General features: G+C 39.5%; 2 non-coding genes across 2 annotated transcripts; both read right to left on the bottom strand.

Annotated features, from left to right (window-relative positions):
• Window positions 1-1,675: 1,675 nt before the first annotated feature.
• LOC130958916 (small nucleolar RNA R71) lies at window positions 1,676-1,783 on the bottom strand. The gene has a single exon (XR_009078017.1). It is a non-coding gene; the product is annotated as a small nucleolar RNA R71 (small nucleolar RNA).
• Window positions 1,784-12,245: 10,462 nt separating this feature from the next.
• On the bottom strand, window positions 12,246-12,353 carry LOC130959552 (small nucleolar RNA R71). The gene has a single exon (XR_009078625.1). It is a non-coding gene; the product is annotated as a small nucleolar RNA R71 (small nucleolar RNA).
• Between the last annotated feature and the right edge of the window lie 6,826 nt (window positions 12,354-19,179).

Below are 19,179 nucleotides of genomic sequence, written 5' to 3' on the forward strand. Positions count from 1 at the left end.
AGTTTGATGTCTTGCATGTTTTTCTTTTCTTGAAAATTTTTTCAAAAATAAGTCTTGATGTTCATCTTGATCTTCAAAGTGTTCTTGGTGTTCATCTTGACATTCATAGTGTTCTTACATGCATCATTGGTTTTGATCCAAAATTTTCATGTTTTGGGTCATATTTATGTTTTTCTTTCTCATCATTAAAAATTCAAAAAAAAAATATCTTTTCCTTATTTCTCTCATAAATTTCGAAATCTTTGGGTTGACTTAGTAAAAATTTTTTAAAATAAGTTGTTTCTTGTTAGTCAAGTCAAGATTTCAATTTTAAAAATCTTATCTTTTCAAAACTTTTTCAAAAATCAAATCTTTTTCATTTTTCTTTTATATTTTCGAAAATTTATTAAAATTGATTTTCAAAATCTTTTTCTTATCTTTACTTCATAATTTTCGAAAACTTTACTAACAATTAATGTGATTGATTCAAAAATTTAAAGTTTGTTACTTTCTTGTTAAGAAAGGTTCAATCTTTAAATTCTAGAATCATATCTTTTAGTTTCTTGTTAGTCAAGTAATCAATTTTAATTTTAAAAATTAAATCTTTTTAATTTTCTTTTCAAATCTTTTTTAAAATATCTTTTTAAACATATATTTTTCAAATCATATCTTTTTCAAAATCAATTTTAAAATCTTTTCTAACTTCCTATCTTTTCAAAATTGATTTTCAAATATTTTTCAACTAACTAATTGACTTTTTTTGTTTGTTTTACTATTTCTTATCTTTTTCAAAACCACCTAACTACTTTTCTCTCTCTAATTTTCGAAAATTCCTCACCTTTTTCAAAATTCTTTTTAATTAACTAATTGTTTTAGATTTTAATTTTAATTTTATTTCTTCTCCTAATTTTTGAAACTAACATCATAAATAAAATAAAAACAAAAATATTTCTCCTCTCACTTCTTTTAATATTCGAATTCTCTCTCTCTCTCTCTCATCTCCTTCTATTTATTTATTTATCTACTAACACTTTTTTCTACTCATAATTTGAACCCTCTTCTCTTCTCTCTTTGTGTTCGAATTTTTCTTTTTCTACTCACATAAAAGAATCTCTATACTGTGACATAGAGAATTCTTCTTCTTTTCTGTTCTCTTCTTTTTTATATGAGCAGAAGCAAGGACAAGGACATTCTTGTTGAAGCAGATTCTGAACCTGAAAGGACTCTGAAGAGGAAGCTAAGAGCAGCTAAAACACAACACTCTAAAGAGAACCTTACAGAGAATCTCGAACAAGAAGGAGACATGGCCGAACCCAACAACAATGCAAGGAAGATGCTTGGTGACTTTACTGTACCAAATTCCAACTTACATGGAAGAAGCATCTCAATCCCTGTCATTGGAGTAAATAATTTTGAGCTAAAGTCTCAATTAGTTTCTCTGATGCAACAGAATTGCAAGTTTTATGGACTTCCATCAAAAGATCCTTTTCAGTTCTTAACTGAATTCTTGCAGATCTATGATACTGTTAAGACCAATGGGGTTGATCCCGAGGTCTACAGACTTATGCTTTTCCATTTTGCTGTAAGAGACAGAGCTAGAGTATGGTTGGACTCTCAACCTAAAGATAGCCTGAACTCTTGGGATAAGCTGGTCACGACTTTCTTAGCCAAGTTCTTTCCTCCTCAAAAGCTTAGCAAGCTTAGAGTGGATGTTCAAACCTTTAGACAGAAAGAATGTGAATCCCTCTATGAAGCTTGGGAGAGATACAAGAAACTGACAAAAAAGTGTCCTTCAGACATGCTTTCAGAATGGACCATCCTGGATATATTCTATGATGGTCTATCTGAATTGTCTAAGATGTCATTGGTCCATTCTGCAGGTGGATCTATTCACCTAAAGAAAATGCCTGCAGAAGCTCAAGAACTCATTGATATGGTTGCAAATAACCAGTTCATGTACACTTCTGAAAGGAATCCTGTGAGTAATGGGACGCCTCAGAGGAACGGAGTTCTTAAAATTGATGCTCTGAATGCCATATTGGCTCAGAACAAAATATTGACTTAGCAAGTCAACATGATTTCTCAGAGTCTGAATGGATTGTAAAATACATCTAACAGTACTAAAGAGGCATCTCCTGAAGAAGAAGCCTATGATCTTGAGAACCCTGCAATGGCAGAGGTGAATTATATGGGTGTAGCCTATGGAAATACCTATAATTTCTCATGGAAAAATTATCCAAATTTCTCATGAAAGGATCAACAAAAGCCTCAACAAGGCTTTAATAATGGTAGAAGAAATAGGTTTAGCAACATCAAACCTTTTTCATCATCTTCTCAGCAACAGACAGAGAATTATAAGTAGAGTTCCTCTAGCTTAGCAAACATAGTCTCTGATCTATCTAAGGCCACTCTAAGTTTCATGAATGAAACAAGGTCTTCCATTAGAAATTTGGAGGCACAAGTGGGCCAGCTGAGTAAAAGAGTCACTGAAACTCCTCCTAGTACTCTCCCAAGCAATACAGAAGAGAATCCCAAAAGAGAGTGCAAGGCCATAACTGTGAGCAACATGGCTGAACCTGGAGAGAGTGGAAAGGACATGAATCCCAGTGAGGAAGACCTCTTGGGATGTCCTCTGGACAAAAAGGAGTTTCCAATTGAGGAATCTAAGGAATCTGAGGCTCACTTAGGGACCATAGAGATTCCATTGAGCCTCCTTTTACCATTCATGAGCTCTGATGACTATTCATCTTCTGAAGAAGATGAAAACATTGTTGAAGGGCAAGTTTCCCAGTATTTAGGAGCAATCATGAAGCTGAATGCCAAGCTATTTGGTAATGAGACTTGGGAGGATGAGCCTCCATTGCTCATTAATGAACTGAATGCCTAGGTTCAGCACACTTTACCTCAAAAGAAACAGGATCTTGGTAAATTCCTAATTCCCTGTACCATAGGCACCATGACCTTTGAGAAGGCTCTGTGTGACCTGGGGTCAGGCATAAACTTAATGCCACTCTCTGTAATGGAGAAACTGGAAATCTTTGAGGTATAGGCTGCCACATTCTCATTAGATATGACAGACAAATCCATGAAAAAGGCTTATGGACAGGTAGAGGACGTGCTAGTAAAGGTCAAAGGCCTTTACATCCCTGCTGATTTCATAATCCTAGACACTGGGAGGGATGAGGATGAATCCATCATCCTTGGAAGACCCTTCCTAGCCACAGCAAAAGCTGTGATTGATGTGGACAGAGGACTGTTGGTCCTTCAATTGAATGAGGATTACCTTGTGTTTAAAACTCAAGGATCTCCCTCTACAACCATGGAGAGGAAGCATAAAAAGCTTCTCTCAATACAGAGTCAAACAAAGTCCCCACAGCCAAACTCTAAGTTTGGTGTTGGGAGGCCACAACCAAACTCTAAGTTTGGTGTTGAACCCCCACATTCAAACTCTAAGTTTGGTGTTGGGAGGTCCCAACAATGCTCTGAATATCTGTGAGGCTCCATGAGAGCCCAATGTCAAGCTATTAACATTAAAGAAGCGCTTACTAGGAGGCAACCCAATTTTTATTTATCTATGTTATTTCATGTTATTTTCTTTGTTTTAGGTTGATGATCATGTGGAGTCACAAAAATAAATTGCAAAAATTCAAGAAAAATAAAAAACAGCATTAAAAATAGCACACCCTGGAGGAAGAACTTACTGGCGTTTAAACGCCAGTAAGGGTAGCAGAACGGGCGTTTAACGCCCAGTCTGGCACCATTATGGGCGTTAAATGCCAGAAATAAGCACCAGACTGGCGTTAAACGCCAGAAAGAAGCAACAATCTGGCGTGAAATGCCAGAAACAGGTTGCAACCTGGCATTTAACGCTAGAAAAGGAATAAAAGCTGGCGTTTAACGCCAGAAACAAGCAGCAATCTGGCGTTAAACGCCAGGATTGCACTGTAAGGGAGTTTACACGCCTAAAAGGAGTAGGGATGATAAATCCTTGACCCCTCAGGATTTGTGAACTTCACAGGATCCCCACCTTTCACTCTCTCCCTCCATCTCCTCCATTCTCTTCTTCTTCCCCTTCTTTCTTTCTCCTTTTGCTCGAGGACGAGCAAACCTTTTAAGTTTTGTGTGGTAAAAGCATTGCTTTTTGTTTTTTCATAACCATTTATGGCACCTAAGACCGGAGAAACCTCTAGAAAGAGGAAAGAGAAGGCAAAAGCTTCCACCTCCGAGTCATGGGAGATGGAAAAATTCATCTCAAAGGTCCATCAAGACCACTTCTATGATGTTGTGGCCAAGAAAAAGGTGATCCTTATGCAATTCAGCTGGAATTGTCATAGAGAAAGACATCCTCATTGAAGAGGACAAGCCCATCACTAAGAAAAGGATGGAGCAAACAAGAGAGCCCACTCATGGACCTCAACAAGTCAAGAAATCCCTGAGATGCCTCAAGGGATACATTTTCCTCCACACAACTATTGGGAACAACTAAGGATAGGAACACCAAAATCACTAGGGATGGAGCAACAAAGGCATGGAAGAAACATAGAGGAGCTCAGGCATTCCATTGAATTTTCAAGAGGAAGATGCCACCCACACTAAGGTGGACTCATTCCTTAATCTCCTTGTCTATTTATTTTCTGTTTTTGGTTTTTGAGCTTCATATTTGTTTATGTTTGTGTCTTCATTACATGATCATTAGTGTCTAGTGTCTATGTCTTAAAGATATGAATAATTCCAAGAATCATTCACCTCTCTTAAATGAAAAATGTGCTTAATATACAAAAGAACAAGAAGTACATGGATTTCAAATTTTATCTTGAAATTAGTTTAATTATTTTGATGTGGAGGCAATACTTTTTATTTTCTGAATGAATGCTTGAACAGTGCATATTTTTTATCTTGTTGTTTATGAATGTTAAAATTGTTGGCTCTTGAAAGAATGATGAACAAAGAGAAATGTTATTAATAATCTGAAAAATCATGAAATTGATTCTTGAAGCAAGAAAAAGCAGTGAAAAAGAAAAAAAGTAGCGAAAAATTTGCGAAAAAAAAGAAAGAAAAAGAAAAAGCAAGCAGAAAAAGCCAATAGCCCTTTAAACCAAAAGGCAAGGGTAAAAAGGATCCAAGGTTTTGAGCATTAATGGATAGGAGGGCCCAAGGAAATAAAATCCAGGCCTAAGCGGCTAAATCAAGCTGTCCCTAACCATGTGCTTGTGTCATGAAGGTCCAAGTGAAAAACTTGAGACTGAGTGGTTAAAGTCGTGATCCAAAGCAAAAAGAGTGTGCTTAAGAACTCTGGACACCTCTAACTGGGGACTTTAGCAAAGCTGAGTCACAATCTGAAAAGGTTCACCCAGTTATGTGTCTGTGGCATTTATGTATCCGGTGGTAATACTGGAAAACAAAGTGCTTAGGGCCACGGCCAAGACTCATAAAATAAATGTGTTCAAGAATCTATATACTGAACTAGGAGAATCAATAACACTATCTGAAATTCTGAGTACCTATAGATGCCAATCATTCTGAATTTTAAAGGATAAAGTGAGATGCCAAAACTGTTCAGAGGCAAATAGCTACTAGCCCCGCTCATCTAATTGGGACTAAGTTTCATTGATATTGTGGGATTCATTGTATATTCTCTTCTTTTTATCCTATTTTGTTTTCAGTTGCTTGGGGACAAGCAACAATTTAAGATTGGTGTTGTGATGAGCGGATAGTTTATACGCTTTTTGGCATTGTTTTTACATAGTTTTTAGTATGTTTTAATTAGTTTTTAGTATATTTTTATTAGTTTTTAAGCAAAATTTACATTTCTGGACTTTACTATGAGTTTGTGTATTTTTTTGTGATTTCAGGTATTTTTTGGCTAAAATAGAGGGACCTGAACAAAAATCTGATTCAGAGGCTGACAAAGGACTGCTGATGTTGTTGGATTCTGACCTCCCTGCACTCGAAATGGAATTTTTGGAGCTACATAAGTCCCAATGGTGCGCTCTCAATTGCGTTGGAAAGTAGACATCCAAGGCTTTCCAGCAATAAATAATAGTCCATACTTTGCTCGAGTTTAAACGATGCAAACTGGCATTTAACGCCAGCTTTCTGCCTTATTCTGGCGTTAAACGCCAGAAACAAGTTGCAAAGTAGAGTTAAATGCCAGAAACAAGTTACAAACTGGCGTTCAACTCCAAGGAAGATTTCTACATGTGAAAGCTTCAATGCTCAGCCCAAGTACACACCAAGTGGGCCCGGAAGTGGATTTCTGCATCATTTACTTAATTCTGTAACCCTAGTAACTAGTTTAGTATAAATAGAACTTTTTACTATTGTACTAGGAGTATTTTTCCCTATTTTTGAATTCATATGTCATTTGGGGAGGCTGGCCATTCGGCCATGCCTAGACCTTGTTCTTATGTATTTTCAACGGTGGAGTTTCTACACACCATAGATTAAGGGTGTGGAGCTTTACTGTTCCTCGAGTATTAATGCAATTACTACTATTTTCTATTCAATTCATGCTTATTCTTATTCTAAGATATCCATTCGCACTTCAACCTTATGAATGTGATGATCTGTGACACTCATCACCATTCTCACTTATGAACGCGTGCCTGACAAACACTTCCGTTCTACCTGCGAAAGCTAGAATGTGTATCTCTTGGTTTCCTGGTCCACGATGCATGGTTGCCTCGCCTGACAACCGAGCCTTCTGGTGGACGAAATTGTGATCATCAATGTTGTATTCTTTTGTTGTTGTATGGAATAATTATAATGGCTCTTTGATATGTGTGGACACAACTCCGTTCAACTAACCAGCAAGTGTACTGGGTCGTCCAAGTAATAAACCTTACGTGAGTAAGGGTCGATCCCACAGAGATCGTTGGTATGAAGAAAGCTATGGTCATCTTGTAAATCCCAGTCAGGTAGAGTCAAATGTAATTGGATTAGATATTTAAATGATAAATAAAATAAAGGGATAGAAATACTTATGTAAATTAATAGTGGGAATTTCAGATAAGCGTATGGAGATACTGTGCCCTTTCTTTTTCTACTTTCCTACTTCTTCCTTCAATCCTTCTTACTCCTTTCCATGGCAAGCAGTATGTAGGGCATCACCGTTGTCAATGGCTATATCCCATCCTCTCAGTGAAAAAGGTCCAAATGCTCTGTCACAGCATGGCTAATCATCTGTCGGTTCTCAATCAGGTTGGAATAGAATCCCTTGATTCTTTTGTGTCTGTCACTAACGCCCAGCCTTCAGGAGTTTGAAGCTCGTCACAGTCATTCAATTCTGGAATCCTACTCAGAAAACCACATACAAGGTTAGACTTTCCGGATTCCCATGAATGCCGCCATCAATTCTAGCTTATACCACGAAGATTCTGATTAAGGAATCCAAGAGATATGCGCCCGGTCTAATGTGAAACGGAAGTGGTTGTCAGTCACGTGCGTTCATAGGTGAGAATGATGATGAGTGTCACGGATCATCACATTCATCAAGTTGAAGTGCAACGAATATCTTAGAATAGGAATAAAGAGAATTGAATAGAAAATAATAGTAATTGCATTAAAACTTGAGGTACAGCAGAGCTCCACACCCTTAATCTATGGTGTGTAGAAACTCCACCGTTGAAAATACATAAGTGAAAGGTTCAGGCATGGCCGAATGGCCAGCCCCCAAAACGTGATCAATAGTCTCTTAAGATGAAGAATAAAACAAAACTGAGACCAAAGATGTCTAATACATTAGTAAATTATCCTATTTATACTAGACTAGCTACTAGGGTTTACATGAGTAAGTAATTGATGCATAAATCCACTTATGGGGCCCACTTGGTGTGTGTTTGGGCTGAGCTTGATCTATCCACGAGCTGAGGCTTCTTTTGGAGTTGAACGCCAAGTTACAACGTGTTTTGGGCGTTCAACTCCGGGTCGTGACGTGTTTCTGGCGTTTTACTCCAGACAGCAGCATGGAACTGGCGTTGAGCGCCAATTTACGTCGTCAATTCCCGAATAAAGTATGGACTATTATATATTGCTGGAAAGCTCTGGATGGCTACTTTCCAACGCCGTTAAGAGCACGCCATTTGGAGTTCTGTAGCTCCAAAAAATCCATTTCGAGTGTAGGAAGGTCAGATTCCAACAGCATCAGTAGTCCTTTGTCAGCCTCCTATCAGAGTTTTGCTCAAGTCCCTCAATTTCAGCCAGAAGTTACCTGAAATCACAGAAAAACATACAAACTCATAGTAAAGTCCAGAAATATGAATTTAACATAAAAACTAATGAAAACATCCCTAAAAGTAGCTTGAACTTACTAAAAACTACCTAAAAACAATGCCAAAAAGCGTATAAATTATCCGCTCTCATTGATGAGCGGATAATTTATACACTTTTTGGCATTGTTTTTAGTATGTTTTTAGTGTGATCTAGTTAGTTTTTAGTATATTTTTATTAGTTTTTAGTTAAAATTCACTTTTCTGGACTTTACTATGAGTTTGTGTGTTTTTCTGTGATTTCAGGTATTTTCTGGCTGAAATTGAGGGACCTGAGCAAAAATCTGATCCAGAGACTCAAAAGGACTGCAGATGCTGTTGGATTCTGACCTCCCTGCACTCGAAGTGGATTTTCTGGAGCTACAGAAGCCCAATTGGCGCGCTCTCAACGGCGTTGGAAAGTAGACATCCTGGGCTTTCCAGCAATATATGATAGTCCATACTTTGCCCAAGATTTGATGGCCCAAACCGGCGTTCAAAGTCACCTCAAGAAATTCCAGCGTTAAACGCCGGAACTGGCACCTAATTGGGAGTTAAACGCCCAAACTGGCATAAAAGCTGGCGTTTAACTCCAAGAAGAGTCTCTACACGAAAATGCTTCATTGCTCAGCCCAAGCACACACCAAGTGGGCCCGGAAGTGGATTTTTATGTCATTTACTCATCTCTGTACACCCTAGGCTACTAGTTTTCTATAAGTAGGACCTTTTACTATTGTATTTGTACAGATCTTGGTAGCTATCTTCTAATTTTATGCTATCTTAGATCATTTGGGAGGCTGGCCATTCGGCCATGCCTAGACCCTGTTCTTATGTATTTTCAACGGTGGAGTTTCTACACACCATAGATTAAGGTGTGGAGCTCTATTGTACCTCGAGTATTAATGCAATTACTATTGTTCTTCTATTCAATTCCGCTTGTTCTTTGTCCAAGATATCACTTGTTCTTCAACTTGATGAATGTGATGATCCGTGACACTCATCATCATTCTCACCTATGAACAAGGTGACTGACAACCATTCTTGTTCTACAAGCATTCGAGGCTTAGTGAATATCTCTTGGATTTCTGATTGCATGATGCATGGTTGATCGCCTGACAACCGAGTGCTCGCCTGACAAATGAGCCAGCAATTCCGTGAGATCAGAGTCTTCGTGGTATAGGCAAGAACTGATGGCGGCATTCAAGAGAATTCGGAAGGTCTAACCTTGTCTGTGGTATTCTGAGTAGGATTCAATGATTGAATGACTGTGACGTGCTTCAAACTCCGAAAGGCGGGGCGTTAGTGACAGACGCAAAAGAATCACTGGATTCTATTCCGGCCGGACCGAGAACCGACAGATGATTAGCCTATGCTGTGACAGAGCATCAGGGACGTATTTTCACTAAGAGGATGGGAGGTAGCCACTGACAACGGTGAAACCCTACACAAGCTTGCCATGGAAAGGAGTAAGAAGGATTGGATGAAGATAGTAGGAAAGCAGAGAGACGGAAGGGAAGGCATCTTCATACGCTTGTCTGAAGCTCTTACACCAATGATATGCATAAGTATCTCTATCTTTATCTTATTGCTTTATTCGTTTACCCCTATACCCATTTGAGTCTGCCTGACTGAGATTTACAAGGTGACCATAGCTTGCTTCATACCACCAATCTCCGTGGGATCGACCCTTACTCGCGTAAGGTTTATTACTTGGACGACCCAGTGCACTTGCTGGTTAGTTGTGCGAAGTTGTGTTTATGCCATGGTATTGAGCACCAAGTCTTTGGAGCCATTACTAGGGATTGTTTATGTTTTGAAAAGTATTGATCACAATTTCGTGCACCAAGTTTTTGGCGCCGTTGCCGGGGATTGTTCTTGTGTATGGACAACTGACGGTTCATCTTGTTGCTTAGATTAGGCATTTATTTTTTTCGAAATTCTTGAAGATGAATTCTAGAGTTTCATGATGATTTGTTGAAATCTGGCTGGCTGTAAAGCCATGTCTAATTTCATTGGACCGAGGTTTCAACTTTTCATCACAAGAGCTTGTTGATTTTCATCAATCTTGCGTTTGGAGCAGTGATTTGCTAAGGCTTGGCTGGCCTTTGGCCATGTCTAGTGTTTTGGACCGAAGCTTTCTTTGAAAGCTTGGCTGGCTGTGAAGCCATGTCTAATTCCTGGACCGGAGTCTTAGACTAGCATTGCACTGATTCCTGAAATTCTCATTAAGAATTTTGATATCTTTTTCCACTTAATTTTCGAAAAAAAAAGCACAAAAAATTCACAAAATCATAAAAAACCAAAAAGATTTTATGTTTCTTGCTTGAGTCCAGTGTCCCATCTTAAGTTTGGTGTCAATTGCATGCATTCATTCATGTGTCTTAAAGATCTTCAAGTAATTTTTGATGATTTCTTACTCTGATCTTTGAATTCTTTTGACTTGAGAGTTTATGTGTCTCATATAGTGTCAGTAGTATACAAACTGCTAAGTTTGGTGTCTTGCATGCATTGTTATTTGATTCTTGTTGCATTTTGATTATTAAAAATCCAAAAATATTTTTAATTTGTGTCTTTTCAAGTCAATAATACAAAGAATTGAAGATTCAGAACATACTGCAGAGGAATTATACAGAAAAAGCTGAGCATTCGAAAATGCCCAGTGAAGAAGACAGACTGGCGTTTAAACGCCAGCCAGGGTACCTGGTTGGGCGTTTAACGCCCAAAAAGGGTGCAATTTGGGCGTTAAACGCCAGAATGGATACCATTCTGGGCGTTTAACGCCAGGATGGTGCTAGGGGGAAGATTTTGTTTTCAAATCAATTTTTTTTCAAGTTTTCAAAGTTTTTCAAAATCAAATCTTTTTCAAATCATATCTTTTCAATCAAATGTTTTCAAAATTAATTTCTTTCCTTTTTTCAAAGATACTTACTAACAATTAATGATTTGGTTGAACATTTTTTGCCTTTTCTGTTAAGGAAGGTTTTATGTTTGAATCATATCTTTTCTTGTTAGGCAAGTCATTTATTTTCAAATCAAATCTTTTTAAAATTGTTTTCAAATCATATCTTCTCAATTACATCTTTTTAAAAGCATAACTTTTCAACCATATCTTCTCAATCACATCTTTTTCAAAATAAGTTCTCAATCAAATCTTTTTAACTTCTAATTTCAAATCTTTTTTTTAAAAAAATCACTTGATTTCTTTTCCACTCTTATTTTCGAAAATCAATTAGTGTTTTTAAAAAAAATGTTTTCAAAATATTCTAATTAATTTTCGAAAAATTACTTCCCTCCTTCTCACATCCTTCTATTTATGGAGTACCACTCCTTCTCAATGCACAATTCGAACCTTATCTAATTAAAGTTCGAATTCTTCTTCTCCTTCTTCTTTCTATTTCTCTTTTCCTCTGACACCTCAAGGAATCTCTATACTGTGACATAGAGGATTCCATATCTTCTTGTTCTCTTCTCTTTCACATGAGCAGGAGCAGAGACAAAGGCATTCTTGTTGAAGCTGACCCTGAACCTGAAAGGACCTTGAAGCGAAAGCTAAGAGAAGCTAAGGCACACTTCTCTGTAGAGGACCTAACCGAATTCTTCAAAGAAGAAGAAGATATGGCAGCCGAAAATAACAACAATGCCAACAATGCAAGGAAGGTGCTGGGTGACTTTACTGCACCTACTCCCGACTTCTATGGGAGAAGCATCTCTATCCCTGCCATTGGAGCAAACAACTTTGAGCTTAAGCCTCAGTTGGTTTCTCTACTGCAACAGAATTGCAAGTTCCATGGACTTCCAATGGAAGATCCACATCAGTTTTTAGCTGAGTTCTTGCAAATCTGTGACACAGTCAAGACTAATGGGGTAGACCCTGAGGTCTATAGACTAATGCTATTCCCTTTTGCTGTAAGGGACAGAGCTAGAATATGGATGGACTCTCAACCTAAAGAAAGCCTGGACTCTTGGGAAAAGCTAGTCAATGCCTTCTTGGCAAAGTTCTTTCCACCTCAAAGATGGAGTAAGCTTAGAGTGGAAGTCCAAACCTTCAGACAGAAGGATGGAGAATCCCTCTATGAAGCTTGGGAAAGATACAAACAATTGATCAGAAAATGTCCTTCTGACATGCTTTCTGAATGGAGCATCATAGGTATTTTCTATGATGGTCTCTCTGAACTATCTAAGATGTCCTTGGATAGCTCTGCTGGAGGATCTCTTCATCTGAAGAAGACGCCTACAGAGGCTCAAGAGCTCATTGAAATGGTTGCAAATAACCAATTCATGTACACTTCTGAGAGAAATCCTGTGAACAATGGGACAAGTCAGAAGAAAGGAGTTCTTGAGATTGATACTCTGAATGCCATTTTGGCTCAGAATAAAATATTGACTCAACAAGTCAATTTGATTTCTCAAAGTCTGTCTGGAATGCAACATGCACCTGGCAGTACTAAGGATGCTTCATCTGAGGAAGAAGCTTATGATCCTGAGAACCCTTCAATAGAAGAGGTGAATTACCTAGGAGAACCCTATGGTAACACCTATAATTCTTCATGGAGAAATTACCCAAATTTCTCATGGAAGAATCAAGAGAGACCTCAACAAGGTTCCAACAACAACAATGGTGGAAGAAACAGGTTTAGCAATGGCAAGCCTTTTCCATCATCTTCTCAGCAACATACAGAGAATCCTAAGCAGAACCCCTCTGACTTAGCAACCATGGTCTCTGATCTAATCAAAACCACTCAAAGTTTCATGAATGAAACAAGGTCCTCCATTAGAAATTTGGAGGCACAAGTGGGACAGCTGAGCAAGAAAGTTACTGAACTCCCTCCAAGTACTCTTTCAAGCAACACAGAAGAAAATCCAAAAGGAGAGTGCAAAGCCATCAATATGGCCGAATTTGGAGAGGAAGGGGAGGAAGTGAACGCCACTGAGGAAGACCTCAATGGGCGTGCACTAGCCTCCAATGAGTTCCCCAATGAGGAACCATGGGAATCTAGGACTCAAAATGAGACCATAGAGATTCCATTGGACTTACTTCTGCCTTTCATGAGCTCTGATGAGTATTCTTCCTCTGAAGAGGATAAGTATGTCACTGAAGAGCAAGTTGCTAAATACCTTGGAGCAATCATGAAGCTAAATGACAAGTTATTTGGAAATGAGACTTGGGAGGATGAACCTCCTTTGCTCACCAAAGAACTGGATGACTTGTCTAGGCAGAAATTACCTCAAAAGAGACAAGACCCTGGGAAGTTTTCCATACCTTGTACCATAGGCACCATGACCTTCAAGAAGGCTCTGTGTGACTTAGGGTCCAGTGTAAACCTCATGCCTCTCTCAGTAATGGAGAAGCTAAGGATCTTTGAGGTACAAGCTGCAAAAATCTCACTAGAGATGGCAGACAACTCAAGAAAACAAGCTTATGGACTTGTAGAGAATGTTTTGGTTAAGATTGAAGACCATTACATCCCTACTGATTTCATAGTCCTAGAGACTAGGAAATGCATGGATGAAACCATCATCCTTGGCAGACCTTTCCTAGCCACAGCAAAGGCTGTGATTGATGTTGATAGAGGTGAACTGATCATTCAAGTGAATGGAGAATCCTTTGTGTTTAAGGCTCAAGGATATCCCTCTGTCACCATAGAGATGAAGCATGAAGAGCTTCTCTCAAATCAGAGTCAAGAAGAGCCCCCACAGTCAAACTCTAAGTTTGGTGTTGGGAGGCCACAACCAAACTCTAAGTTTGGTGTTGAACCCCCACATTCAAACTCTAAGTTTGGTGTTGGGAGGTTCCAACATTGCTCTGAGTATCTGTGAGGCTCCATGAGAGTCCTCTATCAAGCTACTGACATTAAAGAAGCGCTTGTTGGGAGGCAACCCAATATTATATTTTACATATTTTCTTTTGTTATTTTATTTTATTTTGTAGGTTGATGATCATAAGAAGTCACAAAATTAATTGAAAAAGCAAAAACAGAATGAAAAACAGGAAGAAAACAGCACACCCTGGAGGAAGATGCTGCTGGCGTTCAAACGCCAGTAAGCCTAGCAGTTGGGCGTTTAACGCCCAGTCTGGCACCATTCTGGGCGTTTAACGCCAGAAAGGGGCACCAGACTGGCGTTAAACGCCAGAAAAGGGCAAGAACCTGGCGTTAAACGCCAGGAATGGGCACCAGCCCGGCGTTTAACGCCAGCAATGGCTCAAACGTGAATTTTGATGCCATTTGGTGCAGGGATGACTTTTCCTTGACACCACAGGATCTGTGGACCCCACAGGACCCCCCACCACTCTCGCTCTTCTTCCCCCATTCACCAATCACCTCAACACCTCTTCCCCAAAAACCCTTCACCTATCAAATCCCATCTTTCTCTTCACCACTCACATCCATCCTTCATAAAACCCCACCAACCTCACCCTTCAAATTCAAACCACTTTCCCTCCCAAACCCACCCATAATGGCCGAACCTCATCTCCCCTCTCTCCTATATAAACCCTTCTTAACCCCTTCATTTTCACACAACCTAAACAACACTTCTCCCCCTCTTTAGCCGAATACACCACCATCTCCCTCTTCCTCATTTCTTCTTCCTCTACTCTCTTCTTTCTTCTTTTGCTCGAGGACGAGCAAACATTTTAAGTTTGGTGTGGTAAAAGCATTGCTTTTTCGTTTTTCCATAACCATTATGGCATCCAAGGCCGGAGAAACCTCTAGAAAGAGGAAAGGGAAGGCAAAAGCTTCCACCTCCGAGTCATGGGAGATGGATAGATTCATCTCAAGGGTGCATCAAGACCACTTCTATGAAGTTGTGGCCTTGAAGAAGGTGATCCCCGAGGTCCCCTTTTCACTCAAAAAGGGTGAATATCCGGAGATCCGCCATGAGATCCAAAGAAGAGGTTGGGAAGTACTTACCAACCCCATTCAACAAGTCGGAATCTTGATGGTTCAAGAGTTCTATGCCAATGCATGGATCACCAAGAACCATGATCAAAGTGTGAACCCGGATCCAAAGAATTATCTTACTATGGTTCGGGGGAAATACTTGGATTTTAGTCCGGAAAGTGTGAGGGTGGCGTTCAACTTGCCTATGATGCAAGGAGATGAACATCCTTACACAAGAAGGGTCAACTTTGATCAAAGGTTGGACCAAGTCCTCACAATCATATGTGAAGAGGGCGCACAATGGAAGAGAGATTCAAGAGGCAAGCCGGTTCAATTGAGAAGGCATGACCTCAAACCCGTGGCTAGAGGATGGTTGGAGTTCATTCAATGCTCAATCATTCCTACTAGCAACCGGTCCGAAGTTACTTTAGACCGGGCCATCATGATCCATAGCATCATGATTGGAGAAGAAGTGGAAGTTCATGAGGTCATAGCCCAAGAACTCTACAAGGTGGCGGATAAGTCCTCTACCTTAGCAAGGTTAGCCTTTCCTCACCTCATTTGTCACCTCTGTTATTCAGTTGGAGTTGACATAGAGGGAGACATCACCATTGATGAGGATAAGCCCATTACCAAGAAAAGGATGGAGCACACAAGAGACCCCTCTCATCATGAGATCCCTGAGATACCTCAAGGGATGCACTTTCCTCCACAAGACTATTGGGAGCAACTTAACACCTCCCTAGGAGAATTGAGTTCCAACATGGGACAACTAAGGTTGGAGCACCAAGAACACTCCATTCTCCTCCTTGAAATAAGAGAAGATCAAAGAATCATGAGAGAGGAGCAACAAAGACAAGGAAGAGACATTGAGGAGCTCAAGCACTCCATAGGACCTTCAAGAGGAAGGAAGAGCCGCCATCACTAAGGTGGACCCGTTCCTTGATTTCCTTGTTCTTTATTCTTCTGTTTTTCGAATTTTTATGCTTATGTTTATCCATGTTTCTGTCTTGTGATCATTAGTGTTTTAGTGTCTATGCCTTAAAAGTTATGAATGTCCTATGAATCCATCACCTTTCTTAAGAATTGTTCTTAATTGAAAAAGAAAAAGAATTGCATGAATTTTGAATTTTATAACAGTTTAATTATTTTGATGTGGTGGCAACACTTTTGTTCTCTGAATGTATGCTTGAACAGTGCATATGTCTTTTGAATTTGTGGTTCACAAATGTTGGCTCTTGAAAGAATGATGAAAAAGGAGACATGTTACTGAGGATCTGAAAAATCATAAAAATGATTCTTGAAGCAAGAAAAAGCAGTGAATACAAAAAAAAAAGAGGAAGCAAACGAAAAAAAAAAAGAGAAAAAGAAAGAAAAAGAAAGAAATAAAGTTGTGATCCAAGGCAATAAGAGTGTGCTTAAGAACCCTGGACACCTCTAATTGGGGACTTTAGCAAAGCTGAGTCACAATCTGAAAAGGTTCACCCAATTATGTGTCTGTGGCATGTATGTATCCGGTGGTAATACTGGAAGACAGAGTGCTTTGGGCCACAGCCAAGACTCAATAAGTAGCTGTGTTCAAGAATCATCATACTTAACTAGGAGAATCAATAACACTATCTGGATTCTGAGTTCCTAAAGAAGCCAATCATTCTGAGTTCCAAAGGATAAAGTGAGATGCCAAAACTATTCAGAAGCAAAAAGCTAAAAGCCCCGCTCATCTAATTAATACTGATCTTCATAGATGTTTTTGGAATTCATTGCATGTTCTCTTCTTTTTATCCTATTTGATCTTTAGTTGCTTGGGGACAAGCAACAATTTAAGTTTGGTGTTGTGATGAGCGGATAATTTATACACTTTTTGGCATTGTTTTTAGTATGTTTTTAGTGTGATCTAGTTAGTTTTTAGTATATTTTTATTAGTTTTTAGTTAAAATTCACTTTTCTGGACTTTACTATGAGTTTGTGTATTTTTCTGTGATTTCAGGTATTTTCTGGCTGAAATTGAGGGACCTGAGCAAAAATCTGATCCAGAGACTCAAAAGGACTGCAGATGCTGTTGGATTCTGACCTCCCTGCACTCGAAGTGGATTTTCTGGAGCTACAGAAGCCCAATTGGCGCGCTCTCAACGGCGTTGGAAAGTAGACATCCTGGGCTTTCCAGCAATATATGATAGTCCATACTTTGCCCAAGATTTGATGGCCCAAACCGGCGTTCAAAGTCACCTCAAGAAATTCCAGCGTTAAACGCCGGAACTGGCACCTAATTGGGAGTTAAACGCCCAAACTGGCATAAAAGCTGGCGTTTAACTCCAAGAAGAGTCTCTACACGAAAATGCTTCATTGCTCAGCCCAAGCACACACCAAGTGGGCCCGGAAGTGGATTTTTATGTCATTTACTCATCTCTGTACACCCTAGGCTACTAGTTTTCTATAAGTAGGACCTTTTACTATTGTATTTGTACAGATCTTGGTAGCTATCTTCTAATTTTATGCTATCTTAGATCATTTGGGAGGCTGGCCATTCGGCCTTGCCTAGACCCTGTTCTTATGTATTTTCAACGGTGGAGTTTCTACACACCATAGATTAAGGTGTGGAGCTCTGCTGTACCTCGAGTATTAATGCAATTACTATTGTTCTTCTATTCAATTCCACTTGTTCTTTGTCCAAGATATCACTTGTTCTTCAACTTGATGAATGTGATGATCCGTGACACTCATCATCATTCTCACCTATGAACAAGGTGACTGACAACCATTCTTGTTCTACAAGCATTCGAGGCTTAGTGAATATCTCTTGGATTTCTGATTGCATGATGCATGGTTGATCGCCTGACAACCGAGTGCTCGCCTGACAAATGAGCCAGCCATTCCGTGAGATCAGAGTCTTCGTGGTATAGGCAAGAACTGATGGCGGCATTCAAGAGAATCCAGAAGGTCTAACCTTGTCTGTGGTATTCTGAGTAGGATTCAATGATTGAATGACTGTGACGTGCTTCAAACTCCGAAAGGCGGGGCGTTAGTGACAGACGCAAAAGAATCACTGGATTCTATTCCGGCCGGACCGAGAACCGACAGATGATTAGCCTATGCTGTGACAGAGCATCAGGGATGTATTTTCACTGAGAGGATGGGAGGTAGCCACTGACAACGGTGAAACCCTACACAAGCTTGCCATGGAAAGGAGTAAGAAGGATTGGATGAAGACAGTAGGAAAGCAGAGAGACGGAAGGGAAGGCATCTTCATACGCTTGTCTGAAGCTCTTACACCAATGATATGCATAAGTATCTCTATCTTTATCTTATTGCTTTATTCGTTTACCCCTATACCCATTTGAGTCTGCCTGACTGAGATTTACAAGGTGACCATAGCTTGCTTCATACCACCAATCTCCGTGGGATCGACCCTTACTCGCGTAAGGTTTATTACTTGGACGACCCAGTGCACTTGCTGGTTAGTTGTGCGAAGTTGTGTTTATGCCATGGTATTGAGCACCAAGTCTTTGGAGCCATTACTAGGGATTGTTTATGTTTTGAAAAGTATTGATCACAATTTCGTGCACCACTCATCACCTTCCATTCCGTGAGATCAGAGTCTTCGTGGTATAAGCTAGAATCCATTGGCAGCATTCTTGAGATCCGAAAAGTCTAAACCTTGTCTGTGGTATTCCGAGTAGGATCCGGGATGGGATGACTGTGACGAGCTTCAAACGCGTGACTGTAAGGCGTGGTGATAGACGCAAAAGGATAGTAAATCCTATTCCTACACGATCGAGAACCAACAGCTAATTAGCCATGCAGGAAACCGTAGAGGACCTTTTTCACTGACAGGATGGGAAGTAGCTATTGACAATGGTGACACCCTACATACAACTTGCCATAGAAAGGAGAATGAAGGATTGGATGAAGGCAGTAGGAAAGCAAAGATTCAAAAGGAATGAGTTATCTCCATATCTGAAATTCCCACCAATGAGTTACATAAGTATCTCTATCTTTATTTTATGTTTCATTTATCTTTTAATTATCAAAACTCTATAACCCATTTGAATCCGCCTGACTGAGATTTACAAGGT

This window comes from Arachis stenosperma, chromosome 10 (assembly GCF_014773155.1).
Source record: "Arachis stenosperma cultivar V10309 chromosome 10, arast.V10309.gnm1.PFL2, whole genome shotgun sequence".
NCBI lineage: Eukaryota > Viridiplantae > Streptophyta > Magnoliopsida > Fabales > Fabaceae > Arachis > Arachis stenosperma.